Below are 14,574 nucleotides of genomic sequence, written 5' to 3'. Positions count from 1 at the left end.
CTTTCCAAGCCATCTATTGCTTTTAACATCTTTTAATACATAGTTTGTGACTTTTACATTTTCTTTTCATGAATACTCTCTTACTGTATCATTTTGCAGCATGTACTTCTTTATTTAACTCTACATTTTTGAGATATAGCCATGTTAATAGGCAGAGACTTAGTTCACCCCTTTCTACTGCTACATGGTATTTCATTATAGAACGAGTCTACCGTTTATCCCTTCTGTTAGTGGTTGACATTTACATTTCTAAAGTTTTGTTCTTGCACCTGTGCTGACGCAGCCACTTGTCACATCAACTGGGGCACATGTGCACAGCTTTCTCTACAGTACACTGAGGAGGAGAATTACTATGTGATAGGATTTCTATGCTTTCAATTTTATATGCTTTTTTTCTTTATAAGGTATTATAAATTTTCTTTTTGACTTTTCCCAATGTGATGAATGTGAACAGTATCTTGGTGTCTTCAACTGGATTCTCCTGATCACTTGTGAGATTGAAAATTTCCTCATGTTTATTGGGTGATTTTCTTCCTTTGGGAATTGCTTATTAGTGCTTTTTATCTACTTGTCTATTTTTCTTTATTAATCTGTAGAAGTTCTTTATAAACTCTGGATATTATTGCTTTCCAGTTGTTATATAGGTTGCAAATTTATTTTCTTTCATTGGACATCTGCCTTTACATTTGGTCTGTAGTGTCTGTAGGTTCATGGAAATTTAAAGTGATCAAGGAATCAAAGTTATTAAACTTTCTTTAAAAGATATTTTATTTTCTTTTTTATTTTTTGAGAGAGATAGCAAGAGATAGAAAGAGAGAATAGTAAGCAGGCTCCAAACTCAGCATGGAATCTCTTGCATGGCTTGATCCCATGCCCCGGGATGATGACCTGAGCCAAAAACAAGAGTCAGACACTCAACAGACTGAGCCACCCAGATGCCCCTAAACTGTTTCTCTTTGTGAACTGTACTTTTCTTTATGAACCATGACCTGGTAGTGAGAACATCTCTACAGAGTTTATGCTTCTGCTCAGGGCCCTATGCATTTTACTGGCTCAGGACCAGTGCATATATTAACTGTGAGATTTGGGACCAATTCTGTGAGGTCGGAGTGGCTGCTGACTTAGCACTCATGCACAGCACCAGCCTGGGTTCTGCTGCTGACCCCTTCCCTGCTCTGGTCCCAAGCAGAAAGTCAGCTCCCTTGTCACTTCTGGGGAGTGGTCCTGGTGTGTCTCAGTCCCATTTGGTGTTTGGACAAGTTCTACAGGACTTCTTGCTCTTTTTTAAGTGGCATGGTTCCAGCTCCTGTATATAAATCCCACACCTAATATTAAACACCCAACCACTAGCTCCTCAGGCCTGTTTCAGGCTCAGTTCTGCCCAAGGGCCCCTTGGCTTTGGCTCCCTCTTACTGCTCTGACTTTATGTTCCATCTTTATCTTCAGCACTGGGGCATTGTGTGTCTTTGTGTTATAGTTTGCCCCAAATTTCTATGTGTTTAAACTGGGAAAGGAGATTTCTTTAAAAAAAATTTTTTTTAACGTTTTAATTTATTTTTGAGAGAGATAGAGCACAAGTGGGGAAGTGGCAGAGAGAGGCAGACACAGAAGCCGAAGCAGGCTCCAGGCTCTGAGCTGTCAGCACAGAGCCAGACCCGGGCCTCAAACTCGTGAGCTGCGAGATTATGACCTGAGCTGAAGTCGGACGCTTAACCAACTGAGCCACCCAGAGGAACCAACTGAGCCCCTAAACTGGGAAAGGAGATTTCTTTTTTTTTTTTTTCAATATATGAAATTTATTGTCAAATTGGTTTCCATACAACACCCAGTGCTCATCCCAAAAGGTGCCCTCCTCAATACCCATCACCCACCCTCCCCTCCCTCCCACCCCCCATCAACCCTCAGTTTGTTCTCAGCGTTTAACAGTCTCTTATGCTTTGGCTCTCTCCCACTCTAACCTCTTTTTTTTTTTTTTTCCTTCCCCTCCCCCATGGGTTTCTGTTAAGTTTCTCAAGATCCACATAAGAGTGAAACCATATGGTATCTGTCTTTCTCTGTATGGCTTATTTCACTTAGCATCACACTCTCCAGTTCCATCCACGTTGCTACAAAAGGCCATATTTCATTTTTTCTCATTGTCACGTAGTATTCCATTGTGTATATAAACCACAATTTCTGGGAAAGGAGATTTCTATGTCAACTCAGACATACTGACCAAAGTTCTGGCTGCCTTTATATATACTACAAATCCAGACTCTCTTTGTTCTAACTGTTTTATATGCTGGAGACAAATTTTAGTTCTTTGGTGTTTAACAGCAGTTTGGAGGAAACCCTCCTATAGTTTCTCAAGTCAGAAGCTCCCCTGGCTTGAAGCTGACTGCTTTGTTAGCTGGTGCTCTGTTTCTCTCCATCCACCATCTTTCCTGCCTGGATTTCTCTTCTCATAAGTGAACAGCAGCAGAGATAGAGAAACAACTCCATGTATAAAGCCCCACGTAAGGATTCTGAAGAACAGAGAATTCTCCTAATTTTTCTACTCAGCAATTTGCCTGTTAGAGAATGATACTGTCTTTTTTTTTTATGATACTGTCTTTTTGTGGAGTAACATTTTAATTTGTATCCAATGCCAAAGTTTACCATGGTAGGTGCCCAGTTCTTTTCAAACTGATCTTTAAATCTGTGCTTTAAAACTCGAGCTGAACATAACATTCACAGTTTTCATAGTTTTATCCCAAGACTCAAGGAAAGTTTTGAGTCATAGGCTGTTAGGCAATAATGGTAATATTTCAGAAGCATCTCTTCACTTTTAAAATTATTGTCATGATAAAATCAAAAGATAAAGTCTTTCCATAAACTATTCCTAGGAGCTATTGTAAGAAACAAAATTACTGTGCTAGGTGAACCTTAAAGCGCCTGATATGTAATATTGGTCCCAGTGATCCCCTTTCACTAGACGTGGCTCTTTGGGTGGCTTGGAGAACATAAAAACTACTCTGCATCACAGCATTTTAAGATGTTTTGTTGCTGCCTGGTGCCTGGTGTTCTATGGGATCAAAGCAAGGATAGTTTCAGCCTCACTCTCAAAACAGAGATTTCAACCAAGGCTCACGTAAAAAGGAGACCTAGTCCTTCCTTAGTCTAGCACGTCACAATTCTCTCCCAGTGTGACCAGTTCCTAATCTATCATTGAAGCTCCCCACATTGTACAGCTGAGGGATGGAGCATGATCAGGGAAGTCAGAATAACTTCACCAGCCATGGTCCACCAGCCCTGTGACCTTCTGCCTTACCTCAGAGATGTTTCTGGGGAGGAAGCTATCATTTTGTGATCTCGTAGCCTCAAGTGACATCATATCAGTAAATATCGATAGACTCAGCCTTCCATAAAAGCTTAGCATGTAGGTGGTCTCCCTTGTCCTCAGGTAATGTGGCAAATACTCAGAATTATATTCATCCCACAGGTAACCAGGGAAGAGGAGAAACAGTTCTAAAATAAAAGAAGGTAGGCTATCATAAACAGAATGTAGGCTAGAAGGCTAGAACACTGCTTCTCAGAAGATTCAAGAAGCTCTGTGCTTAGGAGGGAATCCAGAGTACCTTCTCAATTCAGAACAAGGCTATTCTCTCAGTGTGGGAGTCTGTGGGTTCTTATGAGAACAATTTATCATGAAATCTCTTTCCCAGTGTTTCTTAATCTAATAATATGCTGATCTAAGAGCTACGAGTGGCGGGGGGTGGGGGGAAGGTAGACACAGAAGAATGATAAAAAAATAATAATAATTCCCAGACTATAAAATCTACTTCTTCAGGATTGTTGGGATGTAAAGGGGTCAATGGATAATGGCCAATGGGCCTGTGACAGGCAGGCTCCTAAGATGGTCCCAGAGATTTCCTGCCCTCCTGGAATACATATCCTAATCACCAGGACAATAAATGCTGCAGGTTAGGTTATATTATATGGCACAACCTTGAGAAAGGAAAATGACCTGGATGGAGATCAGAGTTTGAAAGTACAGAGTTTTCTTTGCTCACAAGAGGGGTCGGCAGAGATTTGAAGCATGAAAAGGACATGACTCAGTATTTTGGCTTGAAGATTCAGGGGGTCACATGGCAAGGAATGTGGGTGGACTCTAGGAGCCAAGAGTGGTCCTGGCTGACAGCCAGAAGGGAAATGGGAACCTGTAACCTATAGTCCTACAGCTATAAGGAACTGAATTCTGCCAAAAACAAGAATGAGCTTGAAAGCATATTTTTCTCAGGTCTCCTAGGTGGTTCAGTCGGTTAAGTGTCAGACTCTTAATTTTGGCTCAGGCATTATCTCATGGTTTGTGAGTTGGAGCCCTGCATTAGGCTCCATGCTGACAGTGCAGATTTTGTTTGGGATTCTCTCTCTCCCCTTCTCTCTGCCTATCCCCCACTCACACACGTGCTCTCTCACTCTTTCTCTCTCTCTCAAAAAACAAAAACATTGGGGCGCCTGGGTGGCTTAGTCGGTTAATTGTCTGACTTCGGCTCAGGTCATGATCTCCCAGTTTGTGGGTTCAAGCTCTGTGTCGGGCCCTGTACTGACAGCTCAGGGCCTAGAGACTGCTTCATATTCTGTGTCTCCCTCTGTCTCTGCCCCTCCCATGCTCATGCTCTGTCTGTCTGTCTCTCTCTCTCTCAAAAAATAAACATTAAAAAAATTTAAAAAAAAAAGCAAGCAAGAAAGCAAGAAAATATTTTTCTCTAAGGCTTCCAGATGAAAACTCAGTTTTGTCTACACCTTGATTTCAGTCTTGGGATGTCATGGGCAGAGAGCCCAGCCACAACATACTGGACTAGGAGTCTGAGCTCATAAGTGAGTGTTGTTTTAAGCTGCAAAATTGGTGGTTATTTGTTACACAACAATTTAAGAAAACTAGTACAGTTTTTGGTATTTAGAAGTGAATTGTTGCTATAATAAATACCTAAAAATGTGAAAGTAGCTTTGCAGTTGGCAAGTGGGAGGAAGCAGGAAGAATTTTGAAGAACATGATAGAAAAAAAGACAGGAATGCCTTGAACTGACTTAGTAGAAATGTGAATGTTAAAGATGTGGCCTGTGAGTCTCAGAAGGAAGTGATGAACATACTATTGAAAGCTGGAGAAAGGAGGATCACTGTTATGTGGTGGCAGGAATTAATTCCGTGCTGCAGTTAGTTAGAAAACTTTCCTGAGTAATGAACTTCATAGGTGATGAACTAAGAAGATTTCCGAAGCGTTGAAGATGTCACCTGGGGTTTTTTGCTACTTATAGTAAAAAGGAGAGGTTTGATGGTTTGGGAAATTCTCAACCTATCTAAATGGCAAAAGACTCTAGAGTTCAGAGATTATTGCTGTCATCATGCCATAGAGAAAAGGCTGAAAGTATGAATATACAACCCTTTGTTATAGCCTCAAAAAGATCACAGGGACAGAGTATTCAGTCATATAAAAGACCCTTCCAAGAGATTAAGGGTGTTTCTCATAGATCTTCTCAAACTAGAGAGCCTCTGGGAAGTTTAAGGGCAATTTCTCTCAGCCACCTCAAGGGAAAACCAAGGAAGAGAAAGGATTATCTTGAAAAGACGTGTCAGTGCGTGGCTTTTGTCTAATGGAGTGAATCCCCATAAAATCTGCTAAAGCTCACTTGTTTCTTGAGAAAATTTTATCAGAAACACTTCCAGCTTGGACTGAAAGAGACAGAGTGAGTATGTAATGAAAGGAGGCTCATAGACCTCCTAAAATTCTAGTGGCAGGAAGCAGAAACTTGGAATTCCTAACACTTCTGGCGCTGGACCAAAGCCACCTACCTAGGGTCAGGAAAAGCTTCTCTTCACTTTTCACCATGTTATATATAGAGTAGTTGTATCAGTTCCCAGTAAGAAATATTGATGGTAAGATTGTGTATAAACTCAAAGGGGCCACTAAAGGTCCAATAGGACAATCATTCATCCATTTATTTATTTATTCAATAAGTATGTACCAAGCATCTTTAATATGACACATATTGTACCCAGTCCCTCATGCAATTATAAAATGTTGCCCCACTCAAACAGAAATTGCCCCTTTTCTGGTATCTTTTTAAAGGGATGTGTTTATGGAGTACTACATGGCAATGAGAAAGAATGAAATATGGCCCTTTGTAGCAACGTGGATGGAACTGGAGAGTGTGATGCTAAGTGAAATAAGCCAACAGAGAAAGACAGATACCATATGTTTTCACTCTTAGGTGGATCCTGAGAAACTTAACAGAAACCCATGGGGGAGGGGAAGAAAAAAAAAAAAGGAGGTTAGAGTGGGAGAGAGCCAAAGCATAAGAGACTCTTAAAAACTGAGAACAAACTGAAGGTTGATGGGGGGTGGGAGGGAGGGGAGGGTGGGTGATGGGTATTGAGGAGGGCACCTTTTGGGATGAGCACTGGGTGTTGTATGGAAACCAATTTGACAATCAATTCCATATTGAAAAAAAAAAAATAAAGGGATGTGTTTACCTGCTCCACCACAAAGATAATATGCGATTCTTGGTTAGGTCAGTAGAAGCTTTTACTACTAATAAAGAAGGGTTTATTTTAGCTCCAAACTTAATGAGTGTAACAAAAGGGCTAATAGAACAAAATTAAAAATACAAAATGGAGTGAACTATATAGAGTCTACAATTAGTTAAATTAAGCATGACTACATATAGTAAATTAAATATATATGCATACATACACTGTATTTACAAATGGGTATATTTGTGTACCCCCTCCCCCCCCACACACACACATAGTTATAGTGTGACTTTCCTGTCTCTCTCAGTGGGTAGTGATAGTTGAAGGAGATCAGGACAGTGCCTTTGCCCTCATTCATGCCTAGACCTCCTCTTCTATTATTTCCTGGTCCTGTATCATCAAACCGTACTGTGGGCATCTATCCTCATGTGATGGCCCGTGCTACTCTGAATGCTTCCTAGTGTGCATCCTCGTATGCCAATGAAACTTATTAGTTTTGCTACAGTTGATCAAGGTCCAGGCCTTCGCATATGAACTTTTTGCCCTGACTGACTCTAGTAAGGCTCATCAACTATCCATTAATTTTTCTTTTTGTTTGGGTCTTTAATTGCTCCCGTATACGTTTGCGTACTGCACGATACAGAACTGTCCTATGCAATTTCCTTCAAATGCCTGTGACTGATTATCTTTCGTTTCCAGTGAATGCTCTGCTATTGCAGAGCGAGGGGGATATAGATTTTGAGGATTTAGGTAGTGGAAAAAAGGACCTTTAAGATCAGAGCACTGCCTGGAAAACATCCCCTGACAGAGACACCTCTGAGATGGCACCTTGTAGTCTAGACCCTCTGTTTCTTCCAGGTCCTTTTGTCTCATGCTGCTCCTTCTCAACCTTGATGAAAGGAGTGGTATGTGTGTGTGAGAGAGAGATTGTGATCTAAATGGATCCCACTTAGACTAAAATGACTTAAGCTATAAATATTGTAAATTTATGTAATATATCACTGAGGACTGACTGAGTTGTGAACATACAAAAAAAAAAACCCCACAGCATTCGGCAACATAGTAATGCAATGACATTCAGTTGATTTAAAATGGGCTTACAGCACTCTTTACATTTTCATAACATGGAGACTATGAAATATAAAAACTCATTGATGCCTTGGACCTTGGAAATATGTCTTTGAAATTCTCTGAACTCCAGTTTGATCTCTGCTGTAACTACACCCACCTAACTCTCTCACTGCAAACATCTACTTTTCAAAGGAACCACCTGCCACTAAAGCCAAACTATCTCCAGCTGGTTGAGTCCCAATCTGTTGAATTACTTCCCACCCTCAGTTTTGTGGTTCTCTCAATTACTAACTCCTAGAAGTGTGAAGTTTCAGTAAAAGTTTGAGGGGGTCTTTTAATTATTGTTTCTTTTATTTGGGAATTTGATGAACATGGGAACTATCAAACCTAATGAGTAAATTAACTATTAGGATATTATAATTAAAAGGAGAAGATAGTTATATTTTATGTAAAAATGACTCCAAATAAACTGGGGGTCAGAGTTTATTTTCTGAAATTTTAATATTAGTCCTCTGGTTTTTTTTATATGAAATTTATTGTCGAATTTGTTTCCATACAACACCCAGTGCTCATCCCAACAGGTGCCCTCCTCAATGCCCATCACCCACTTTCCCCTCCCTCCACCCTAATATTAGTCCTCTGAATAATATTGTTTAAGTAAAGAAAGTAATGTAATATGGGAGGTTTAATTTTCCAAAAGAAGTCAAGGATTATATAATTTAAAAATATTCATAACATTCCTTATTTTGTTATTAAAATTTAGAAATGAACATTAATGTAAGCTTATTAATTAATGGATTCTAACATTCTAATAGGAGACTGAATATAGAGTCAACTTTCAGTATGAATCAACAGGTGACATAAAGATAGGATGGTAGTCTAAGAACCTCAATTTTCTAGTGTCAACTGTCTTTTAAAAGTGAAAATTTCTAGGTGATGTCACCAGGATGGTGTCCTAGGTTGTTCCTGACTTCATTCCCTCTCAGAAAAGGAACAACTGACTTCTATTCCAGAACAAGACAACACTGGGAGAATCCTAGAACATGGGGGTGAGGCTGAAACAGCCCCTTGCACCAGAAACCATGACAGACTGCATTAGAAGGGTAAGAGAAGAGGCTACACATTGACACTGCATTGCCTCTCCCCCTATGACAGTGCAGCACCACACAGGTCTCCCTTGAGCCTCCAGTTTGTCTTTTGGAAAAAGGCCAGGGGGAGACAACTAGCCTCTCCCAGCATTGTGGGTCATTTTGTGGGAGCCCCTCCTCTGATCTCATACAACACGGATTGCAGGGAATCATCAGGGGCCCAGCCACTAGGCATCTGTGATGGAGAAGGTGTGTGTGTGTGTGGAGGGGGGATGGGCTTGCAGCAACCAGCACACAGGTCTTGGCAGACTGAGTTCATATCTGCAGTGTCCACATTGTAATCCCAACCAGCAGTTTTACTCATCTGCAATACCAAACTGGGGGTGCAGATCTGTCTAATTTGGATCCTCAAATAAGGAGTTTTGCCAGTCCTAGAGCCTGGTCTGTTTATGCCCAGTCAGGGTGCTGAGTCACAGCTTCACCCCGTGGAAAGTGTCTCCTAGTCCCATTTGACCAGATGGGATTATAACAACTTCTGGAAGCTGTGTGGTACAGTGGCACTGAGAGGTGGGTGGAAAGAGCTGATAGCCCCCAGAGCAAAGCCAGTACAGAGCATGGAGCTTCCTGGGCTATGCACAGACATGGGGATTAATTTATAGACAAGTCTGAGGGTAACTACTGGACAGTCAGAACTAGAGGGTCTGTTTGGGCATTTGAGCGCCGCCTGGAGTATCCCCTCCTTCTCACATTCAGTCAAGGGTGCTGAGACATAGCCCTACCTACTATGGAAAGTGTCTTCCAGCCTCATCTGCCCAGAAGGACTGGTGAAAACACCTGAGAGCTGTGTGGCCCAGTGGTATTTGAGTTGAGAGAAGGGCAGCAGAGCTGATAGTTCAGAGAACAAAGGCAGTAGCTAGGGAAACTGGGGTGGGGGTTGGCTTCGGTTAAGAAAACAAACAGAGATTTAGAACTGCTTCTCTCACTGTGCCAGGGAAGGGAATTTAATTCGTAGCCCTGCTTATCACTGAATATAACCTTCAGCCTGTCCAACCAGGGAACTTAACCAGAGCACATAAGAAGCTGCATAGATGATTCAACAGCCCTACATGCAATGGCACCTGAACAGAGAGCACAGCCTGTGGCTTCCCTTATCTGCAGAGCAAACTGGTTGTCTCACTTGACCAGGGAATTCAATGCACAACCAAGCCTCATTTGGTTTCCCAAACAATAAGCTATACAGGCCCTGGGCCCTGTCCTACTGCCCTGCCAGTGCAGGGAGGCTAACTCATAGCTCCATCTATTACTGAATATTGTACCCAATCCTAACCATCTAGTAAGCCTGGCCAGAAAATTCAGACAACCATGGAGCCATCCTACAGCCACACTTGTATAGGGAACCAAGCCAGTAGTCCTATTTAAATGTTCTCAGCCAATAACAACCCCCCACCCCAATCCCTGTCCTCAGAGCTTGAACAATTCCCTCACACAGAAATAGCCCATAATATCAAACCCCACCTTCCCAAAGGCATTACTAGCAAACAGACTCAGAAACCCAAACTGAGCTGACTGGTGAAGAACTATCTCTGCCAAAGCAAACCTGTATAGTCTGCAACAGGAGCCCCATTACTAAAATGCATAAAAACCAACATAGGGAATCAGGGATTATGAAAAATCGGGTAAATATGACACCACCAAAAGAAACCAATGAAACTCTAAGGATAGGGAGATCTATGAACTCTCAGAAAAGAAATTCAGAATAACTCTCTTAAGGAAGTTTAGTGAAGCACAAGAAAACACAGACAACAAAACAAAATTAGGAAAACGGTACATTAACAAGGATATAGCAACCATCAAAAACAAATAAACAAGCAAACAAACAAGCAAACAAAAAACCCACCCAAACCCAAACAAACAGAAATCCTAGAGTTGAAAATATAGCAACTGAATTGAAGAATTCAACAGAGGGTTTCAGAAGTAGACTCAACTATTCAGAAGAAAGATTCAGCAACTGAGAGGGTAGGACATTGAAAATTACCTAGTTAGAGGAGAAAAAGAAAAAAAATGAAAAAGAGTATTAGAATATAAGGAGAAAAAGAAGTAAAAGTGTAGAATGTATTAATTCTATCGAAGTCATCAGTTTAAAATAGGGTGTTATAAGTTTAATATATTTTATGTAAACCTCATTGTAACCGCAAAGGAAAATCTTGTAGTAATGACACAAAAGAATGTGAAAAAGAAATCAAAGAATATCAATACCAAAATATAGCAAAACTCAAAAAAATAAGGGTAAGAAACAAGGAACAATGGATCTACAAAATAACCAGAAAACGATTAACAAAATGGCCATCAATAGTAAGTTCTTACCTATCAAATATTTACTTTAAATTTAACAGATTAAACTCTCTAATCAAAAGATATATAATGGCTGAGTGGATTTAACAAAAAAAACAAAAACCCAGACCCAATAATATGCTGCCTACAAGAGACTCACTTCAGCTTTAAAGAGACACATAGACTGAGAGTGAAGGGGTGGATAGAGACATTTCAAGCAAATGGTAACCAAAGCCAATCAGCCAAGCAACAACAACAACAACAACAAAAGATCAAAAACAAACAAAAAAACCCCAAAGTAGCTGTACTCATATCTGATAAAATAGACTTTAAGCTAAAAATGATAAAAATAGACAAAGGTTATTATACAATGATAAAGTGTTCAAGACATCAAGATGATATAACAACTGTAAAAATGTAAATATTTACATGCCCAACACTGGAGCACCTAAATATGTAAAGCAAAAACTAATAAAGCTAAAAGGGGAAATAAACAGTAATGCAATAATAGTTGGGGACTTTAATACTCCACTCTAAACAATAAGTAGATTTCCAAGCAAAATCAATAAGGAAACAGTGGATTTGCACAATACTATAGGACAAATGGACCTAGCAGACATATACAAAACATTCTATTCAACAGCAGAATACACATTCTTCTAAGAGCACATGGAACATTTTCTAAGATTGATCTTAAGTTAGGCCACAAAACAAGTTTTAGCAAATATAAGAAAGTCAAATATTAATAAAATGAAAGAAAAGGATTGTATGATCATCTCAATAGATGCATGAAAAGCATTCAGCAAAATTCAACATACATTCATGATAAAAACTCTTAAATCAGGCAAAGAAAGAACGTATCTCAATATAATAAAGGCCATATGTTGGGATCTGTGCTGAGCATGGAGTCTTCTTGGGATTCTCTCTCGCCCTCTCTTTCTGCCTCTCCCTCACTTATGCTGTCTTCAGAATAAAAAAGATTTTTTTAAAAAGGGGGCACCTGTGTGGCTCAGTTGGTTAAGAGTCCAATTCTTGATTTTGGCTCAGGTCATGATCTCATGGTCGTGAGATCGAGTCCCACATCAGCTTCTACACTGAGCATGGAGCCTGCTTGGGATTCTCTCTCTCCTTCTCTCTCTGTCTTTCCCCCACTCACACTATCTCTCTCTTAAAATAAATAAATAAACATTAAAAAAAGAGACAAGCCCATAGCTAACATCATACTCAATGGTGAAAGGATGACAGCTTTTTCTGTAACATCAGGAACAACACAGGATTCCCATTCTTACAATTCTATTCAGCATAGTACTAGAGGTCCTAGGTAGAGCAATCAGGCAATGAAAGTGGAGAGAAGAGAAGGGAAGGGAAGAGAAGAAGGAGGGAAGGGTATCAAGATTGTAAAGGAAGAAGTAATAGTGTCTCCATTTGCAGACAACATAATTTTATATATAGAAAATCCTAGAGAATCAGACAAAAAGTGTTAGATCTAATCATTGATTTTAGTAAAGTTGCAGGATACAAAATTAATACAAAAATTAATAGCATTTCTATACAGTAAAAATGAAAATTTTAAAAACGAAGAAATCAATCCCATTTACAGCAGCATCAAAAGCATCAAAAACTATAAAGTACTTAAGAACAAATATAAATGGGGTCCCCTGCATGGCTCAGTCAGTTAAGTGCCCGACTTTAGCTCAGGTCATAATTTCATGATTCATGAGTTTGAGTCCCACATCAGGGTTTCGGATCCTGTGTCCCCCTGTCTCTCTGCCCCTCCCCTGCTTGACCTTTCTCCCTGTCTCTCTAAAAATAAATAAATAAACTTAAAAAATAGAACAAATTTAGTTAAAGAGGTGAAATCTCTTCATACTAAAAATTACAAGACACTGATGAAATATATTGATGAAGACACAAAAAAATGGAAACATATTTTGTGTTCATGGGTTGTAAGAAGTAATATTGCTGATATGTACTGAAAGCCATCTACAAATTCACTATCACTATCAAAAGTCTAATGGCATTTTTTACAGAAGTAGAAAAACACTCTTAAAATGTATATGGATCCACAAAAACCTTGAAGAGCCAAAGAAATCCTGAGAAAGAACAAAGAAAGAGGTATATAATACTTCTTGATTTCAAGCTATGCTATAAAGCTACAGTCATGAAAACAGTATGATACTGGCATAAAAACAGACAAATAGACTAATGGAACATAATAGAAAGTCCAGAAATAAACTGAACCCTCAATGGTCAACTAATACTTGAGAAGAGAGCCAAGAATTCTCAATGGAGAAAAGACAGTCTCCTCATTAAATGTAGCTGGGATAATTGGATATTCACATGTAAAAGAAAGAAATTGGAACCATATCTTATGCCACTGAACAAAATTAACTCAAAATGGATTAAAGACTTAAATATAAGATCTGAAACCATGAAACTCCTAGAAGGAAACGTAGGAACAAAGCTCCTTGACATGGGTCTTAGTAATGATTTTTCAGTGTGATACCTGAAGCTCAAAGCAACAAAATAAAAGATAAACAAGCGGGACTACATCTAACTAAAAAGCTTCTGCAATCAAAAGAAACAACCAACAAAGTGGGAAGACAACCTAAGTAATGGGAAAAAATATTTGCAAACCATACATTTGATGAGGGGTTAATATCCAAAATATATACAGAACTCATACAACTTAACAACAAAAACAAAACAACCCAATTTTAAAAATGGACAATTTTAAAGGATCTGAATAGACATTTCTCCAAAGAAGACATATAAAGGCCACAGGTACATGAAAAGATGCTCAATCACTAATCATTAGGGAAATACAAATTAAAACCACAATGCGATATCACCTAATGCTCATTAGAATTGCTATCATCAAAAAGACAAGAAATAACAAACACTAGTGTAGATGTGGAGAAAAGGGAATCCTTGCACACTGGTAAGATTATGGATTGGTGCAGCCACTATGGAAAACAGTATGGAGGATCCTCAAAAAAATAAAAAAATAGAACTATCATATAATCCAGCAATTTCATTTTTGGGAATATATCCAAAGGTATCATAAACACTAACTCAAAAAAATATCTGGACCCTCATGTTCAAAGCAACATTAGTTACAATAGTCAAGACATGGAAACAACCTAAGTATCCATCAATGGATGAATGAATAAAGAAGTCGTGGTATATATACACACAATGGAATATTATTCAGCCATTAAAAATGAGGAAATGTACCATTTGCAAGAATATAGATGGACTTTGAATGCATTATGCTAAGTGACATAAGACAGATAAAGTGAAATCATATGTTAAGTGTAGTCACAGAAAGTAATTATACTAAGAGAAGTCAGACAGAGAAAGACAAATACTATATGATCTCACTTATATGTGGAATCTTAAAAAAAACAAACTCTGAAAAAGAGCTCAGACTTATCACAAGAGAGGGGGTGGCAGGAGGGGAAATTGGAGGAAGACAGTCAAAAGGTACAAATTTTCAGTTATAAGATAAATACGTAACAGAGATTTAATGTACAACATGGTGACCATAGCTAACAGTGCTGTATAGGAAAGTTGTTAAGAGAGTAAATTA

General features: G+C 39.1%; 1 protein-coding gene across 5 annotated transcripts in view; it reads left to right on the top strand.

Moving 5' to 3' along the window:
• CCDC148 (coiled-coil domain containing 148) overlaps nucleotides 1-14,574 on the top strand; it is a 253,766-nt gene that overhangs the window by 158,663 nt on the left and 80,529 nt on the right. The window lies entirely within an intron of this gene.

This window comes from Leopardus geoffroyi, chromosome C1 (assembly GCF_018350155.1).
Source record: "Leopardus geoffroyi isolate Oge1 chromosome C1, O.geoffroyi_Oge1_pat1.0, whole genome shotgun sequence".
NCBI lineage: Eukaryota > Metazoa > Chordata > Mammalia > Carnivora > Felidae > Leopardus > Leopardus geoffroyi.
Note: the sequence above shows the minus strand (reverse complement) of the source record. Positions and strands in the feature narration are given on the sequence as shown.